The 18,747-nt window shown below is 40.1% G+C and overlaps 1 protein-coding gene and 1 pseudogene across 1 annotated transcript in view; one reads left to right on the forward strand and one right to left on the reverse strand.

Moving 5' to 3' along the window:
• The window catches only part of NDFIP1 (Nedd4 family interacting protein 1), a 56,475-nt gene that overhangs the window by 6,957 nt on the left and 30,771 nt on the right, over positions 1–18,747 (forward strand). The gene's annotated exons all lie outside the window — the stretch shown is intronic.
• On the reverse strand, positions 15,319–16,768 carry LOC115517630 (annotated as a pseudogene).

An 18,747-nucleotide genomic window follows, 5' to 3' on the forward strand; every position in this document is an offset into this window, starting at 1 on the left:
GATAACAGTTTTCATGTACCCCAGAACCAGTTTTCCCTATTAACATCATTTATTAGCATAGTACATTTATGACATTAACGAGCCAATATGGAAACATTATTATTAATTAAAATCCATTCTTTATTCAGATTTTCATTTTTTAATCTTTTTATGTTCCACAGTACCATACAGGTTACCACTTTACATTTGGTCGTCATGTTACCTAAGGATCCTCTTGGTTGTGATGGTTTCTCAAATTTGCCTTGTTTTTTTTAAAAAAAAAATTTTTTTTAACGTTTATTTATTTTTGAGACAGAGAGAGACAGAGCGTGAACAGGGGAAGGGTCAGAGAGAGGGAGACACAGAATCTGAAACAGGCTCCAGGCTCTGAGCTGTCAGCACAGAGCCCGATGTGGGGCTCGAACTCACAGACCGTGAGATCATGACCTGAGCTGAAGTCGGACGCTTAACTGACTGAGCCACCCAGGCGCCCCAAATTTGCCTTGTTTTTGATGACCTTGACAGTTTTGAGGAGTTTGAATCAGGTGTTTGTAGACTGTCCCTCAAATGATTTTTTTTTTTGCAGTTTTATTGATAAATAATTGACATACATCACTGTATAAGATTAAGGTGTACAGCACGGTGGTTTTATTTATATGTATTTTGAAGCAGTTACAATAGGTTTACCTAACGTCCATCTGCTTATGTAGTCAATTGCATTTGTCTAAATCTTTTTCCATGATTAAATTGGGGTTGTGGGTTTTGGTGAGGAAGACCACAGATGTAAAGTGCCATTTCCATCATATCATATCAAGAATGCATAAAACCAACATAACATTGTTGATGTTGACCTTGATCACCTGGCTGACGTGGTGTTTGTCAGATTTCTCTACTGTAAAATTACTCCCCCACTCCCTGCCTTTCATGCTGTGCTCTTTGTAAGGAAGTCGCAGTCTATGTACCATATGCACTTAAGGATTGAAGAGTTATGCTCCACCTTGTGGAGGGCAGAGTATTTGCATAAATTATTCAGAATTTTTCTGCGTGCAACATTTATCTCTTTGTATCTATTCATTGATATCAGTGTGGACTCATTTATTTTATTCTTTGAGTTGTAATCTAGTACTATTTTATGCCTCAAATTGTTGCACTTTTGGCCATTGGAACTCTTTCAGTTGGCACTTGTGTCCCTCTGACCAGGCTCCATCTTTTGGTTTTTTTAAGCACTTCCTTGCATTTGGCACCAGGATCATCATGTGCATTTCCTGTGCCACCCTAGAATCAGCCATTTCTCCAGGGAGCCCTGGCTCCTTTAATTGGAGAATGGTGTTAGAAACCAAGATCTGTGCTCATTGCTACTGGGCCCTTTTGGTTGACAGAGGAGAGAAATATATGTGTGTATACCTATCTGTATGCATTTCTATATGTAATCACCTGTATCTATGTTAAGCTAACCAAGTCTAACCCATTACTATGTGGATCACTCTAGCCTCCTGCCCTGGCCCCTCTGTAAATTCCCATTCAGTAGTGAGAAACCTTGCTCCCACTACCCGCCATCCATTTACTTAATTCTTTAATTCTAACATACGTGTGGAGTGGTGTCACAAATGTTAACCTATTCCTCTGTGGGAAACAGTTTTCTCAACTAGAGGACAGGGCATATGTACAGTTTCTTTGCTTTTAGGTTTACAGACTACTCATTTCCAAAGTTGCTTAGGTCGTACCTTTCCCCTCATCTTTAGTGGGGTTGTTTCATACATTTGTAATAGATTGTTAAGAAAAATGATAGGAGTGATTTCTTTTTTTCCCAAATTTTTGTTAATAATCATGTGGTTTTTATGTTAAATTTTTTATAAGTTTTGTTTTTGTTTTTTATTTTTTGTAATGTTTACCCATTTTTTTGAGAGAGAGAGAGAGAGAGAGAGAGAGAGACAGAGCACAGGCAGGGGAGGGGCAGAGAAAGAGGGAGACACAGAATCCAAAGCAGGCTCCAGGCTCTGAGCTGTCAGCACAGAGCGCAACACGGGGCTTGAACTCATGAAGCATGAGATCATGACCTAGGCCAAAGTTGGCCACTTAACAGACTGAGCCACCCAGGCACCCCAGTTTTATTTGTTTTTTTAAAGGTTTTATTTTTAAGGACTCTCTCCACCAATGTGGAGCTCGAACTCATGAGCCCGAGATCAAGAGTCACATGCTCCACCGATTGAGCCAGGCAGTGCCCCAGTCATGTTTTGCTTGTAAAAAAAATTGCTTTACAAACTAATTTGGAAATAGTTTCAACTTACAAGTTGCAAGAATAGTATAAAATAAATCCGTATATTTATTACTCACATTCATCTTAAGCATTAAGGTCTGATTAACAATGAATACAGTGCTGTAAAAACTGAAAGCACTGTAGGTAAAACCCAAGTCCCTTTAACCTCTACGGTCTTTTTTCTATAGAATTCTCTGCTTATTTTGCTATTTTCTTTGTTACTAAATTGTTCTTAATTTATTTTGTCCTTGTTAAATTTAGATGAAATTTTGTGAACTAGGGAATCGGGAATACAGTGTTAGTATTTTGAAGCTTTCATTTTAGGAGCTTTATGTTGTAGCATCCAAACTCTTCACATACCTCTGCGTTAATAAGCACGTTTGTTGTTGTTGTTTTTCAGTAATCTTTACATCCAACATGGGGCTCGAACTCATGATCCCGAAGTCAAGAGCTCTACCGACTCAGCCAGCCAGTCACTCCAATAAGCAGTTTTTGAAGCTGGTCATGTAGACTTTCTATCTGGAGGGTTCACTTTGGGCACTAAGTAGAGACTGGGTTAGGAGAACGTAAAAGAACTTTATTAAAACATCTAATCAGTAATACTCCAGCTTCTATCATGAAGTAAGAGGTTGTGTGATTGTGGGTGAGAATTTTAACCTCTTATTCTGGCCTTATTTTGTATTGTGTAAAATGAAGTAGTTGGACTATTATTATCACTTTGATTCCTTCCAGCTTTATAATTGATTGCTTTTGCATATAGGAGCTAGTGGCTTTGATCCAAAGAGACAGCATTCTACTGATGATTTAGCAAACGTCTTTTGTAATAATTATTAAAAATTTTTTTAATGTTTATTTATTTATTTTTGAGAGAGAGAGAGGGGGATGGAGGATCTGAAGCAGGCTCTGCACTGAGAGCAGAGAGCCCAATGTGGGGCTCGAACCCACGAAACGTGAGATCACGAGCTGAGCCAAAGTTGGACGCTTAACCGACCACGCCACCCAGGCGCCTCATGAATAATTATTTTTAAAAGTGATGTCAGTAAATATAGATGGTGAGTTTATGCTAAAAGATAAAAGAAATTATACATTGTTTAAAAATATAGAAAATGTTATCTTAATAGTATATATATATATATTTTTTTTAATTTTTTTTTTTTTCAACGTTTATTTATTTTTGGGACAGAGAGAGACAGAGCATGAACGGGGGAGGGTCAGAGAGAGAGGGAGACACAGAATCGGAAACAGGCTCCAGGCTCTGAGCCATCAGCCCAGAGCCCGACGCGGGGCTCGAACTCATGGACCGCGAGATCGTGACCTGGCTGAAGTCGGACGCTTAACCGACTGCGCCACCCAGGCGCCCCATCTTAATAGTATATTTTAAAAACAGATGGGTCATTGAGTATAGAATACCATTTTGTAATTTTACAGTACTAGTCAAAGCATTCTGTTTGTAAATCTTTCCCTTCTGGTCAGCTTCAAATATTGTATGTCCCAGAAAATAATTAATAATGCTTTTAGAAATCGTAACTAAAATTTTTTCAAATAAACTTTGTTTTTTAGAGCAATTTTAATTTTTTTTTTTTCAACGTTTATTTATTTTTGGGACAGAGAGAGACAGAGCATGAACGGGGGAGGGGCAGAGAGAGAGGGAGACACAGAATCGGAAACAGGCTCCAGGCTCTGAGCCATCAGCCCAGAGCCCGACGCGGGGCTCGAACTCACGGACTGCGAGATCGTGACCTGGCTGAAGTCGGACGCTTAACCGACTGCGCCACCCAGGCGCCCCTTAGAGCAATTTTAAGTTCACAGTAAAATCATCACTTGCTGTCACACAATTTTATTCCTTTGTGATAGAAGCTGGACTATTACTGATTAGATGGTTTTATTTTAAAGCTTTTATTTTATTTATTAAAACAATTTTTTAATGTTTATTTTTGAGAGAGAGAGAGAGAGAGGGAGGGAGAGAGAGAGAGAGAAGCGCAGAGAGAGAGGGAGACACAGAATCTGAAGCATACTCCAGGCTCTGAATTGTCAGCACAGAGCCCACCATAGTGCCTGAACCCATCAATGGCAAGATCATGACCTGAGCCAAAGTCGGATGCTTAACTGACTGAGCCCCTCAGGGGCCCCTAAAGATTTTATTTTTTTTTTTTTTTTAATTTTTTTTCAACGTTTTTAATTTATTTTTGGGACAGAGAGAGACAGAGCATGAACGGGGGAGGGGCAGAGAGAGAGGGAGACACAGAATCGGAAACAGGCTCCAGGCTCTGAGCCATCAGCCCAGAGCCCGACGCGGGGCTCGAACTCACGGACCGCGAGATCGTGACCTGGCTGATGTCGGACGCTTAACCGACTGCGCCACCCAGGCGCCCCTAAAGATTTTATTTTTAAGTAATCTCTGTACCTGATGTGGGACATGACCTCATAACCCTGAGATCATGGGTCATGTGCTCCAGCCAGGCACCCCTGATGAGATGTTTTAATAAAGTCTTTGTAAAAGTGAGAAGCTACTAATTTTAAAAGTTCTAGAGCTTTTTTTTTTTTTTTTAAAGAAGTTGGCTCTTTGAGTTATAGTATTCTTTTTTTTTTAACTTGTTTTAATATTTATTTATTTTTGAGAAAGATAGAGTGCACAAGGAGGGGAGGGCAAGAGAGAGGGAGACACGGAATCCAAAACAGGCTCCAGCTCTGAGCTGTCAGCCAAGAGTCCAACGCGGAGCTCGAACTCACAAACTGTGAGATCATGACCTGAGCTGAAGTCAGACACTTAACCGTCTGAGCCACCCAGGTGCCCCGAGTTATAGTATTCTTATTCACTGCTTTTAGTAGTAGCATTTTCAGAAATTTTGAAATTGTCATGTTACTCTTGAAATAGGATAAGAAGAATGATTTGGGGGTAATCTGTAGCCTTGAGGATCTTACACGTGATTGATGGTTGATACTAGGTTGTTTTCAGCAGTTTTGTCCTTCTGTGACTGAATTGTCACAGATAGAGTATTTTAAGGTGTGGTTAAAATCAGTTCTACTCAGTCATGTATGTAGCAGCATTAATTGTCTTAAGCGTGTTGGCCGAGTTTTATTTCAGGTGGCTGAGTTAAGTGAGGCGATCACAGTTACTTGATATTGTGAGTTTCACAGCCGTCTTGCCACCTTTCAGCCGTGACCAAAATGATCAGCTGAGTAGAAGGGGAGAAAGTTATGGGAGGTGTGAAAGGTAATCGTTGGCTTATTATGTTAGCATCTACTATTATTTGGAAGGTTAAAATATCTTCATGTGTCAGGTTTAATGTAATCCAAATGCCATTTTAAGTTTGACTTCACATTTCAGTGAAAATATTTAAAGTAAGAATCTGTAATTGTGTTGAAAAGGATCTCAACAATTACCAGGCCATACCTTCTAATCCTGATTTTGTATTTCTCTTAGCAGATTACTTTAATTATTATTTAATTGTCCCTCGTTAATGCTGTAGTTACTTCAAGAAATGAACTTTTTTTCCCTTTAAAAAAATGTACACTGGGTTTCAGATACTATAGTGATATTATAAAAGGTTATTTAATGATGAAGAAAAATTCCACCATGCAGTGAATGAAAAGCTTATTCGATTATTTATATTCACCCACATGGCTAGAAGGATATTTGAAAGATGGGATTATTGTGGTTTTTATTTTCTTCTCTATATTTTTGCCTATTGAGTGACTAAAGAGAATGTATTACGGTATTGGTGTAATACTAATTACTTTAATTCAGAGAATGAGATAGCAGATAAAAGACATCATTTTAAGGTGGAAGAGTAGTACCTAGTACCTGGTTCTAGGTAGGACGCTTCTGAGAAGGTGAAACTTGAGCCTGGCCTTGAAGGATGAGTAAGATGTAGATGGGGGAGACAAGTATTTGGGGGAAGGATGGAGTCTCATGACTTGTTTCCCATGGGGAACATGTTTCAGGTCTAGAGTGCATCACCCTCTGGTCTGGAGGCCTCCTCTTACCTAGTCCCCAGCTTAGTTTAGGTAGTCTGTCCAAAAGGGGGTTTGAGTACTCCCCCCAATAGGTTAGTTTCTCCTGAGCACAGTGAGAATCCCCTTTTGTGACACGTTTTGTAATCATGTTTTATGTTTTAAACTTTTTTTTTTTAGTTTTTATATCAAAGTTATATATAGGCGTATAGGTTAGAGTAAAATAGATCTCATATACTTATTACTAAAAACAGTAGTCTCCTGTTTAGTTGCCTATGTCTTAACTCTTTTAACTGTTTCTTTTGCTGTTTTGCTATTATCCTTGTAGCTACATAACATTTTATAGTGTGCTACTTCTTGATTTTTCAGTTTTCAGTGTTTAAAAAAAATTTGACTTAACTGCTATGGGAGGTAAGGATTTATCTCTGTTTTACCACCCTCCCACAGCTGCATGTACTCCTGCTTCCTTTCTTCTCACTTTTCTGATATAGTTGTGTCCATTATGTGGTTAGATCAATATTCAGCATTTACAGTAATTGAAAAAAATAAACACTGTTCAGGGCTGAAATATGTACTGTACTGTGGTTACTTGTCCTTGCCTGAATAGTACTTTATTTTCCCTGAAGTTAGTAATTATTTTGGGAGTGGGGGGATGGGTGAAATTGGTGATGGGGATTAAGGAGCATACTTGCTGGGATCAACACCCCAGGTCATGCATGGAAGTGCCGAATCACTACATTGTACCCCTGAAACTAATATAACACTGTATGTTAACTATACTAGAAATAAATTTTATAAAGTAATTACTTTTTGTTTGCTCATTTTCTATGTACATATCAGAAATTGCTAATAGCACTAATTAATCCTCAGACTTTGACCTAATATTCTCCATAGGTTTTTTTGTTTGTTTTTGTTTTTCTTTTTTGATATGTTCAAACATAACAGATATTTTATTGCTGTTGTTGAGGGTGGGAGGTATCTTTTCTGGCCATTTGACCCATTCTGGAAGGTTGCTCCCAAGGTCCGCCGTTTCCTTGTTATCCCGGGGGTTTCCTTTCCCAGACTTTTTGATTGAAGCCCCTTTCCTTGATTCACTTCTTTCTTTCTCTCCATTTACTGCCTTATTTTCCTAGAACACAGCCTACAGTGTCTTTCTGAGGAAGAATGCATGGGAAGTTAAGCACCCCCTTCCTTTTTTTTTTTTTTTTTTTTTTTGACACTTTGCACATCTAAGGCTGTTTTATGTTGTTGTCACACTTAGACTTCTGGTCCAGAAACATTTTCCTTTAGAATTTTGAAGGCATTTACTCTAGTGCCTTCTAAGTTCTGTTGCCGTTAGGAAGCCTGAAGCCACTTTTGATGTCTGATTCTTCAGATGTTGCCTACTTTCTCCAGCTCTCTGTCTCTTTCACCCTGGAAGCTTTCAAGAGCTTCTTTTTGTCCCCACTACTCTTAAATTTCACTGTGTTGTACCTTGAGATCTACTTTTGTCCACTGTACCAGGCATTCAGAAGGCCCTTTTGGTCTGGAAGCTCATGTTTATCAGTTCTGGTAAATTTAAACAAGTTTTTTTAGATTCTAACTCATTGCAGTATTTTTAATATCTGTTTTTTAAAATGATGTTTATTTATTTTGAGGGAGAAAGAGAGTCCCAAGTAGGCTCTGCACTGTCGGTGCAGAGCCTAATGCGAGGCCCAAACTTAGAAAGAACCGTGAGATCGTGACCTGAGCCGAGATCAAGAGTCAGTCGCTCAACTGACTGAGCCACCCAGGCACCTCAAAAAGCTCAGGATGTTTGATGGAGCTTCTTGTTGAATCTGACTAGACTGTTTCTTTGAGTGGATGTCTTTAGGTCTCTTCTTCTGGGCTGCTTAGTTTCCCCCAGAGAATAGGCCTGACTGCTAGTAAAAAGGGAACTGAGGGACACCTGGGTGGCTCAGTTGGTTAAGCTTCAGTCTTCAAGCTCTGGTCATGATCACACGGTTCGCGTTGGGCACTGTGCTGACAGCTCAGAGCCTGGAGCCTGCTTTGGATTCTGTCTCCCTCTCTCTCTGCCCCTCCCCTGCTCATGCTCGCTCTCTCTTTCTCTCTCTCTCTCTCTCTCTCTCTCTTTCTCTCTGAAAAATAAACATTAAAAAAAGAAAAAGAAGGGAGCTAAGTGGGGAGAAAGCTAGGAGATCTCAACACTTGGTACATAAATCTCTCAATCACTCTTTCCTGATTTGCTACCCTTTCTCCTAAACTGTGTGTCTCCAGCCCAAAACTCTGTGCTTTTACACTGGTCAGAAAAAAAAAAATCTCTAGTCTTCTAGTGGGGATCCTGGAATTGGATTCTGGGCTGAGTCTGTCACCTTTCTTTCTGCTTTTAAATCTCATTTTCATTCCTACTTCTACCAGTAACTGCTGCCACCAGTTTTTGAGCCTTTTGAGGATATAGTGCAAGACATGTCGCTCTTCTGCTTTCTGGTTTAGGATTCACTTCTCTTGGGTCCGCTGTGGTAGTTGTCACCTTTCCTCTTGCTTCTGGCTTTTGGGATTTTATTGCTGCTTCCTCTCCTGGTACTTGTCTCTATATTTTTTTTGACTTAAAATTAACAAAACTTTACTGACATTACATTAACATTTACATTTCCTAAAGGATTATTTATGGAGTAAATGTGTGTGTTTAATCATTAAGTAGAATATTAAAATTGCAGTTACTTCTTTTGATGGTCTTTTCTTTGATGAACTACATACTTAGGTTAAAAACAGCAGTCACATTCGCTGTTGTGTCCTCTACCCCACACCAATCATGGCCAGACTTGTTAACACATTGAGTGGTGTTACATTATTCTAGCAGTTAAAACACTTGCATGATGGAACTTTCTGGGATTATGAGGTGGAGGGAAAGATAGGAGATGCTTAATGCATCTCTCTATCTTGGCTCTCATTGTTCTTGGAGGAAAAGGGAACCTCATGACCAAGCCTAAGTTTAGGCAGACTCTGTTGAGCACCTTTTGCCATCCCTAATCTGTGCCCTAGCATGCTCTAGTCTAGGCATAATAATAATAATATAGTAAAAAGCAAGCATAGCTTTGGAATTCAGCCTGAGAGAGCTCTCGTTGCTCCTGGGGCCAGCAGGGCCAAGCAGGCTGTAGTCAGAGCTAGTGCCTGAGTTGTAGGCATGTCTGTCACTTTTAGTGTGTGGACATTTGACTTTACTGTCTTCTTAATGTAGAATATTCCATTTCTTGCTATGCCAGTTGTTTTCAGAAGAAAAAAACAGTCTAAGAATTAGTGTGATTAAAATACTAATTTTCCTTCACTTGTACCACAAACATTTATTGAATACCTGTTTGTACCTAGTACAGTATGCTAAATGTTATAGGTGGAATACTAAATGTTACACATTTCTTATTTCTCAGGAGTTGAAGGTTGAAGATGCCAGTTTCTCCTTTGTGTTTCTTGCACTTTTGTTCCTATTTCTTTTTAAAATTGGTAATTATAGAATCACAATTTTCTTTTAATTTTTATTATGAAACACGGTACATACAAAAGGAATACATGTAATGCATAAGGTTATAAAGCCTGCAAATAAATCAAATACCTGTGAGTTGGCAGTCCTTTTTGGAAGGTTTTTTTGTGTGTGTGTCATACCTCCTTGCTTTTAGACTAGCCAGTAAGAGAGATTAACTTTTGTCTTTGTTGCTTTAGAAAGCCTGGTTTCTCATCAGTTTTCTCCGTGTTTTATGTGCTCCTGGTGCTAAGTAGTGATAGGGATGCTACCTGCTGCTGGTTACTCACGGACCTGTCATCACTGTCCCTTCCACAGTTCAGCACTCATCTGCGTGGTGCTCCATGCCTCATCTGTACATTTATTTGGTGATTGTAAAGTAATGTGAATATTTTAGGTACATGTGAACTGGTCGGTTAAGAGGGCATTAAGATAAGCTGCCATTTCTTTAGGTAGATTTATGTTAAAACTACACCTCCATCCTGCTTTAGGTAACATGTGCTGATAAGGTACCTGTGATGCGCCACTCGGTGTTAAATGCTACGGTGAATATAGAGATAAACCATGCAGAGGTCCCCGTCTGTGTCGTGAATAGTTTGCTAGTCTCCTTTTCTCCCCTTCCTGAATTGTTATTGAAGTATAATTTACATGCAGAAAAATGCACAGATCATAAATGCACAGCTTAGTGAATTTTCACAAGTTGAACGTGTACTTTTAACTAGTACCCAGATCAAGAAATGACATTATCGGCACTCGAAAAGCCCCCTTCATGTACCCTTCTAGTTACCTCCTCTGCTTTGACTGGCATGTTAGATTTGCTTGGTTTTGATCTTTATTTAATATAATATAATACAGTAATACAGTAATACAGTAAATATAATATAATACAGTAAATGCTATTGTTTCTGGCTTCCTTTGCTCAACATTATTTTTGTGAGATTCACCCATGCATTGTATGATGTCATAGTTTATTCACATGGCTGTGTAGTATTCCACTGTATGGAGATCCCACAATTTAGTTATCTATTCTGCTGTTGATGGGCATTTAATTTAGATAGTTAAATTAAAACAACAATAATGTTGTTTTAAACGTCCTGGTATGTCTTTTGGTGAACATATGTGTTTCTGTTAGATATACACCTAGAGTGGAATTGCTGGGTTGTAGAGTATATACAGATTCATCTTTAGTAGGTAATTGCCTTGGTCATGGGTGACTTCAGCTCACGTCATGATCTCACGGTTTGTGGCTTGGAGCCCCGCGTCGGGCTGTGTGCTGACAGCTCAGAGCCTGGAGCCTGCTTTGGATTCTGTGTCTCCCTCTCTCTCTGCCCCTCCCCCACTCGCGTGCGCGCTCTCTCTCTCAAAAAATGAATAAACATTAAAAAAAAAATAAGATAATTGCTGAACAGTTTCCTAAAGTGGTTGTACAGATTTACAGTCCCAATTTGAGAGTTTGGTTGTCATATGTCCTCATCAGCATTTGGTGTTTTCTGCTTTTGTATTTTAACTATCGTCTATGGTTTTAATTTGCATTCCGGTATGACTAATACAATGGAGCACTTCTTAATAAGTTCAGTGGCCATTTGAATAACTTCTTTTGGAACTGTCTCTTCAAGTTTTTAAACCATGTTTCAGTTGGGTGATTTCCTTTTTCTTTGTTTTTCCTTTTTCTTGTTTTTTAGAATCTCTCTGTGTATGCTGGTTATGAGTCTTTTGTCTGAAAAATACATCTTCTGCCACTCTGGGTTGTCTTCATTTTCTTAATCGTGTCTTTTGAGTGAATAATAGTTAATATGAGAAGCAAATGTGGGTGAACTTCTTTATGTCTTTGGACACAAAAAAGCTAACGATAAAGGAAGAAATTGGTAGTCTGCTTTTGAAGAACAGCAGTAGGATCGATGTGTACCACTTCTATAGGAAATTGCTGATAAAAATATGCCATCCCCTGTGATGCCCCAAACACTAAGCTAACCATCGGTTAGAGAATATTGACATACACACAAAAAAGGTAGAGCCCAGAAGAAACCAGTTGCTAGACCTAAAAAACTACTTCCTTTGGTATTTTATTTTAATATAATGGTATATAGGAATAGTGCTTCTTTCGGTAGATTTAATGAAAAAGTTTTTTCATCCTTGCTGACAGATCTTGATCTTCATAGTTATACATAAAGCATCCTTAAACACATCTCATCAAATTAACTTTTAAACCTCCAAAGTTATTATTACAACTTAAACTAATAGTCTTCCTAGTAAATGGAAAAAATGGAAATGTTCTTTCAGGAACATTAAGGGGACAATAATCAAAAATTGATGTGATCCTGGCATGTATTAGTGCTTGATAAAATTTTATTGAGTGAGATATTTAAATTTATGACTCTCCATGAGGAAGGTTGTTGTGGGCTATGGCAGAAGAAAAGGTAATAGAACAGAAAGCTTGAATCACAATATATTTACATTTGATTATACTCTAGGTTTTATGTCTACATTAATAGTGTTTGCATTTTATTTTTTATTTTTTTAAAGTTTATTTATTTAAGTAATGTCTACACCCAACATGGGGCTTGAACTCACGGTCCCGAGCCCAGGAGCCTCATGCTCTTGCTGACCGAGATGGTCAGGTGCCGTAATAGTGTTTACAGTTTCAGTACTCCTGTGTGGTTGAGCTGTTTTACAGAAAGTTATACAAATCAAACTAATTAAATATATTGTTAGATTTCGTGAGTTTGAGCCCCCTCTTGGGCTCTGCACTGACAACATGGAGCCTGCTTGGGAGTCTCTGTCTCTCTCTGCCCCTCCTGTTCTCATGATCCGTCTCTCTCTCTCTCCGAAAAATAAACATTTTTTTAAAAAAAGCATACTTGAATAGATGTCAGTTGTATTCCATGTTCTGTTGGGACAACTTTTTTTTTTTAAGGCATTGCTTAATGTACAATTTTAAGTGGTGAATAATTAGGAGTTCATTTTTGCTTCCATGTTGGTATTTTAGAGCTGTAACATATCTTAAATACAACATACGGGTTTAAAAATAAAAGCATGAGCAGCATTCACCACTTTTGCATTGAAATTATGGGCTAGATTTGATATAAATCATTTAAAAGTGAGTCTGGTCTAGCTACTATTTTTACGTTGATTATTCTGTAAACAAAAGATGAATGGTTTCTATCATCCTGTCAAAAGCAAGGGGACTAAGCCAAGTGCTTACTGTCCATTTCAACTTATCTTTGCCAGGAATTTTAATTACTTTTCCAAGTAGGCCCTAGAGCTCTGAAGCCTGAGTTTTCTAAGGAAGTAAGAAATGGAGAAGAGGTAGGACTCAGGATGTTATGGAGGACACATTGTTAGTAAATAGTTTGGTTGCTACTTCTTAAAAGAGGCACAGAGACCTATTTGAAAATGTTGCATGGTTGTCCCTCCTTGTTTCCCCAGTCTTTATAAAATCATGAAGCATGGGGAGGGTGGGGCTTATCATTAACTTGGAAGGCTCTTGGCTACAGATTTTGTTGAAGTTAAGTGCCAGAAAACACCAGGCACCATTTACTAGATGCTGTCTTGGTGATGCTCTCAGTGGTGGAAATACTTGAGCATAAGACATGGATCCCAGAGGTTGGCAGGTTGATCACAATTTTCTAGTCCCACCCAAAAATCTCACAGTGCTACTATCATAGCCATAGTTGGCTAATTTAGTATCTCTGTGGATGAGGAGTGATTTCTTTTTTTTAAGTTTATTATTATTATTATTTTTTTTTTTGAGAGAGAGAGAGGGAGGGAGGGAGGGAGCTTGAGCAGGGGAGGGGCGGGGGGAGAGGGAGAGAGAGAATCCTAAGCAGGCTCTGTGCTGTCAGCATAGAGCCGAAAGTGGGGCAGAACTCAGTTCAAGAACCATGAGTCAGACACTTAACCAGCTGAGCCCCCCAGATGTCCTGAAGAGTGATTTCTCCTAGCACCTTGGCTTCTTAGGAAGGTTGAAGTTGGAGGTGAGTGGCTACTATCTTGCCTTCCTCTTACCTCTCTGGATGGTATTCCTTGTTACTTGCATATCAGGTGAAGAAAGAAGAAAGCACAAGTTGTTATATTCTAGTTCATAATATTTGCTCTCATTTCTAAGGACTAGCATAAATACAGAAAGTATTTTCTCTCCTTCCAATCCAAATTTTATTCATCAGTTGTATTTATATATGTAATAGTGATCATCACAGAAATCTTTATTTTTTTAATGTTTATTTATTTTTAAAATTTCTAAATGTTTTCATTATTTTTGAGAGAGAGAGAGAGAGAGAGAGAGAGAGAGAGAGAGAGAAAGAGAGAGAGAATCTGAAGCAGGCTCCAGGCTCTGAGCTATCAGCACAGAGCCCAATGTGAGACTCGAATTCATGAACCACTAGATCAGGACTTGAGCTGAAGCCAGATGCTTAATGACTGAGCCACCCATGCGCCCTATTTATTTATTTTTGAGAGACAGAGAGAGAGAGAGAGAGAGAGAGAGAGAGAGATCATGAACGGGGAAGGAGTAAAGAGAGAGGGGAGAAAGAATCTCAGCAGTCTCCACACTGTCAGCACAGAGCCTGATGTGGGGCTTGAACTCATGAACTGTGAGATTGTGACCTGAGCTGAAACCAAAATTTGTACGCTTAAATGACTGAGCCACCCAGGTATCCCCATCACAAAAATCTTTAAGTGAAAAGCTTTATGAACTGATGGCCTTTCTAAGGGGATTTACTGTGGTATTAGTTTTCTTTTCCTCTGTTATTGCATTGACTTTTTAAGGCATTATTCTGATTACTCTTCTTTTGCTTTGGTGAATTTTGACTTTTAATTGTGTTTTTATTATGGTATTAAGATTTGCATTTATTTTTTCCTTCTGACATGAGACATAGTATTGGGGATAATCTAATTCTGGTGGTTTATTTTTAAAATTATCTTTGGGGAAACTTTTGAAGTAGAAAAAAATAAATTAATGCTATCCATTCTCAGCTCTTAAAATAGGTTGTTAGCCAAACTGTTTTGGTTTTGTGTTTTTTTTTTTTAATCTACACAATTTTATTTATTTATTTTTCAGTATATGAAATTTATTGTCAAATTGGTTTCCATACAACACCCAGTGCTTTGGGTTTTTTTTTAAGATTTTATTTTTAAGTAACCTCTACATGCAATGCAGGGCTTGAACTCATGACCCCAAGGTCAAGAATTGCATCCTCTACTGACTGAGCCAGCCAGGCGCCCCAAACCTATGTGATTTCTTGATCCTAATATTTTTCTTATCAGGAGGGGAGAACATTAAGAATTTTTTTTTTTTTTTACTGCAATTAGTTTGTAATTTACTGTGTTACTTTTCTTTATTTTTGTCTGTTTGCAAGTACATGTTCCATGTTGAGATCTGAGGATACTGATGGGATCAGGACCATTCTCTCCCATTTATGAGCATAGACATTGATTTAGTAAGAGAATGATGATTTGGAGCAGTTAATTTTCAGCACCCCCCCCCCCATGAAAATGCTTTAATGGTGGTGTCTGTACAGCATATGAGATCACAGCAGGAAAAAGAGCAAGAGACATGGCTACACACAGAGATGTAGCTTTCAGAGAACTGGTTACGAGTGAATACAGAGTTCACACAGCGTCCATGTTTTATTGGGTATCAGCTCTGGGCCATCTCTTCCTCTGCCTCCTCTTCACACTCACCTTCCTCCTTGACTGTGGTGTCCTGGTACTCAGACACCAGGTCACTCATGGTGCTCTCTGCTTGGTAAAGTCCATCTCATCCAAACCTTTACCTGTTTACCAGTGCGGGAAGGGCTTATGCCAGAACAAGGCTGTGAACTGCTCTGAGATACATGTGAACAGCTCCTCAATGGACGTGCTATTGCTGATGAAGGTGGCAGACATTTTTAGCACCCCCCCCCCCAGGGTGGGGTGGCACAGCTGATTTTATATTATTGGAGATCCCACTCCACAAAGTAGTTGCTGTTCTTGTTTTGGACGTTAAGTGTATGTTCGTCCACCTTCCTTTATGGACATGTGGCCCTTCAACACTAGGGTCACAGGTAGTGGCTGTGGAGGAGGTCTCAGGTGGTCATCATGTTCTTGGCATCGAAAGGCTGCCGAGTGAGGTCTGGCACCATCAGGGCCCAGTACCCTGGCTGCCTTGGCTGGTCAGTGAGGCAAAGTCCCATTGCACTGAAGAAGTACAGGTGGGGGAAAGGTACCATGTTGACAGCCAGTGTGTGGAGTCAGCACTGAGCTGGCCAGGAAAGTGCAGGCAGGTGGTGACCCCCCCACCCATGGTGGTTGACAGCAGGTGGTTGAGGTCCCTGTAGGTGGGTGTGGTCAGTTTTAGGGTTCTGAAGCAGATGTCACAGAAGCAGAAGCAAGGCCTCGTTATCAGTGCAGTAAGTTTCATCTGTGTTTTCTACCAGCCGGGTGGACCCAGAGGGTGGCATTGTAGGGTTCTGCCATCTGTCCAACACCTTGAGTGAGGGCACCACGCTGAATGTGTTCGTGATCCTTTCGGGACATTCCCCCCGTGTCTTGCTGATGAGGAGGGTACCCATCCCAGACCCGGTTTCCCGGTACCCCACCCAGGGAGTGGGTCAGCTGGAAGCACTGCAGGCAATCACAGCTCTCAGCTCCTTCCTCACAACATCCAGCACCCAGTCGGCCAGGTCTGCACAGTGCATGTAGGGCCCTGGACCCAGTTGTTCCCAGCACTACTCTGACCTAAGATGGAGTTATCTGGCCTGAAGATTTGCCGGGAGGGCCTGGAGCACACGCAGTCCGTGGTACCGGGCTCCCAGGTCAGTGAGCGTAGTGCGGGGCATGTACTTGCCACCTGTGGCCTCTTTGTAATACATGTAAATTTGCTCCAGCTGCAGGTCGAGGTGGCTGTGGTAAGTGCAGGTAAGGTCCGTGCCAGGCTCGTTGCTGATCACCTTCCAGAACTTGGTGCAGATGTGGTTGCTGCCCTGGCCTGTCTGCAAAGTGCAACATCTCCCTCTTGGTGGGAGTGTTGGTGGCAGTGTGGGCAGAAGGACCGGCGCAAGAGCAGACCAGTGGGTGTGCAGAGTGTTCTTCAGTTTTGTTTCATTTTTTTAAAGAGTTTTTTTTTTTAATGTTTATTTATTTTTGAGAGAGCACAAGCAGGCGAGGTACAGAGAGAGAGGGGGACATAGAATCCAAAGTCGGCTCTGTGCTGACAACAGAGAGCCCCATGTGGGAATCCAACTCACAAACTATGAGATCACAACCGAAGCCAAAGTCGTATGCCCAACCGACTGAGCCACCCAGGTGCCCCTTCAGTTTTGTTATAAACAAAATTTACATTATGTAAGTTTGCCTTTTCAAAATTAGAGAATACTTTATTTTGAGATATAATTCACATACCACAGAATTCACCTTTTTAAAGTATACAGTTCATGGATGTTGACTATATTCACAAGGTTTGGAAACCATTATCACTATCTAATTGCAGAACATTTTTATCACCCAAAAAGAAACCTGGCAGTTTCCATTAGCAGTCAGTTACTCCCCTTTCTTCCCTTCCCTAGCCCCTGGCAACTACTAATCTTTGTCTCTCTTGGATTTGCTGTTTCTGGACATTTTATATAAAGGGAATCATAAAATATGTGGTCTTTTGTGAGTGGTTTCTTTCACTTAGCATATTGTTTTCAAGATTCCTCAGCATTCTGGCATGTATCAATGATGAAATTATGAAGTGGGGTTTGTGAGCAAACGGCTAAGAAAGAATTCTGAGACCTTTCTTTTTTTTGGTGCAAAAAGGTGATTTTATTATAGTAGGGGGACAGGACCTGGGGGCAGAAAGAGCTGCCCTGGAATTGTGAGGAGTGAGTGATTATATATATTTTTAAGTTTGTGGAGGAAGATGGGTAGAGATAAAGTAGGTTTCTAAGGAATTTTGGAAGCAGGACTTTTAAGAACTTGAGGGGCTAGCTGCTGTTAAGATAAAATTACTTTTAGGGGCACCTGGGTGGCTCAGTCGGTAAGCGTCCGACTTCAGCTCAGGTCACGATCTCGCAGTCCGTGAGTTCGAGCCCCGCATCGGGCTCTGGGCTGATGGCTCAGAGCCTGGAGCCTGCTTCCGATTCTGTGTCTCCCTCTCTCTCTGCCCCTCCCCCGTTCATGCTCTGTCTCTCTCTGTCTCAAAAATAAAAATAAACATTAAAAAAAAATTAAAAAAGATAAAATTACTTTTAGTTTTTAATAAAAAACATTAAGGCACTAAGGGAGCCATGAGTTCCTTGAGGAAGGTCACGCTCTGCATGTTTCAGGTGTCTGTCAGTGGGCTGCAAGCTGTAAGGAGATTTAATTTAAGCTACATCTCTGTTGCTTTTGTTTCCCTCATCATCAGTACTTTTTTGGAAGGGGGATATACCCTATTTTGTTTATCCGTTCATCAGTTGATGAGCATTTTGGCTATTGTAAATAATCCTGCCATGAATATTCATGTACAAGTTTTTCTGTGAAACTGTGCTCTTGGTTCTCTTGGGCATATACTTAGGAGTGGAATTGCTGGATCTTTTTATAACTCTGTTTAACTTTTTTTGGAGGAACTGCCAAACTTTTCCACAGTTGCACCGTTTTACATTCCTATTGGCAGTGTATGAGGGTTCCAATTTCTCTATGTACTCAACAACACTTGTTACTTTCCTTTTTTATTTTTTTATGGCCATACTAGTGGGTTAGAAGTAGTATCTCTTGGTATGATTTTGCATTTCTGTGATGACTAATGATGTTCAGCATCTTGTGTACACTGCTCATTTGTGTATCTTATTTGGAGAAATGTGTATTACAAGTCTTTGCCTGGAGCGCCTGGGTGGCTCCGTTCGTTAAGTGTCCTATTCATCTCAGGTCATGATCTCATGGTTCAGGAGTTCAAGTCCTGCATTGGCCTTTGCACTAGTGGTACAGAGCCTGCTTGGGATTCCCTCTGTTTCTCTCTCTCTCTCTCTCTCTCTCTCTCTCTCCCTCTCCCTCTCCCTCTCTCCCCCCCCCGCCCCTCCCTCACTCGCATGCACTTTCTCTCTCTCTCAAAATCAATAAATAAACTTAA

This window comes from Lynx canadensis, chromosome A1 (genome assembly GCF_007474595.2).
Source record: "Lynx canadensis isolate LIC74 chromosome A1, mLynCan4.pri.v2, whole genome shotgun sequence".
NCBI classification, from domain to species: domain Eukaryota; kingdom Metazoa; phylum Chordata; class Mammalia; order Carnivora; family Felidae; genus Lynx; species Lynx canadensis.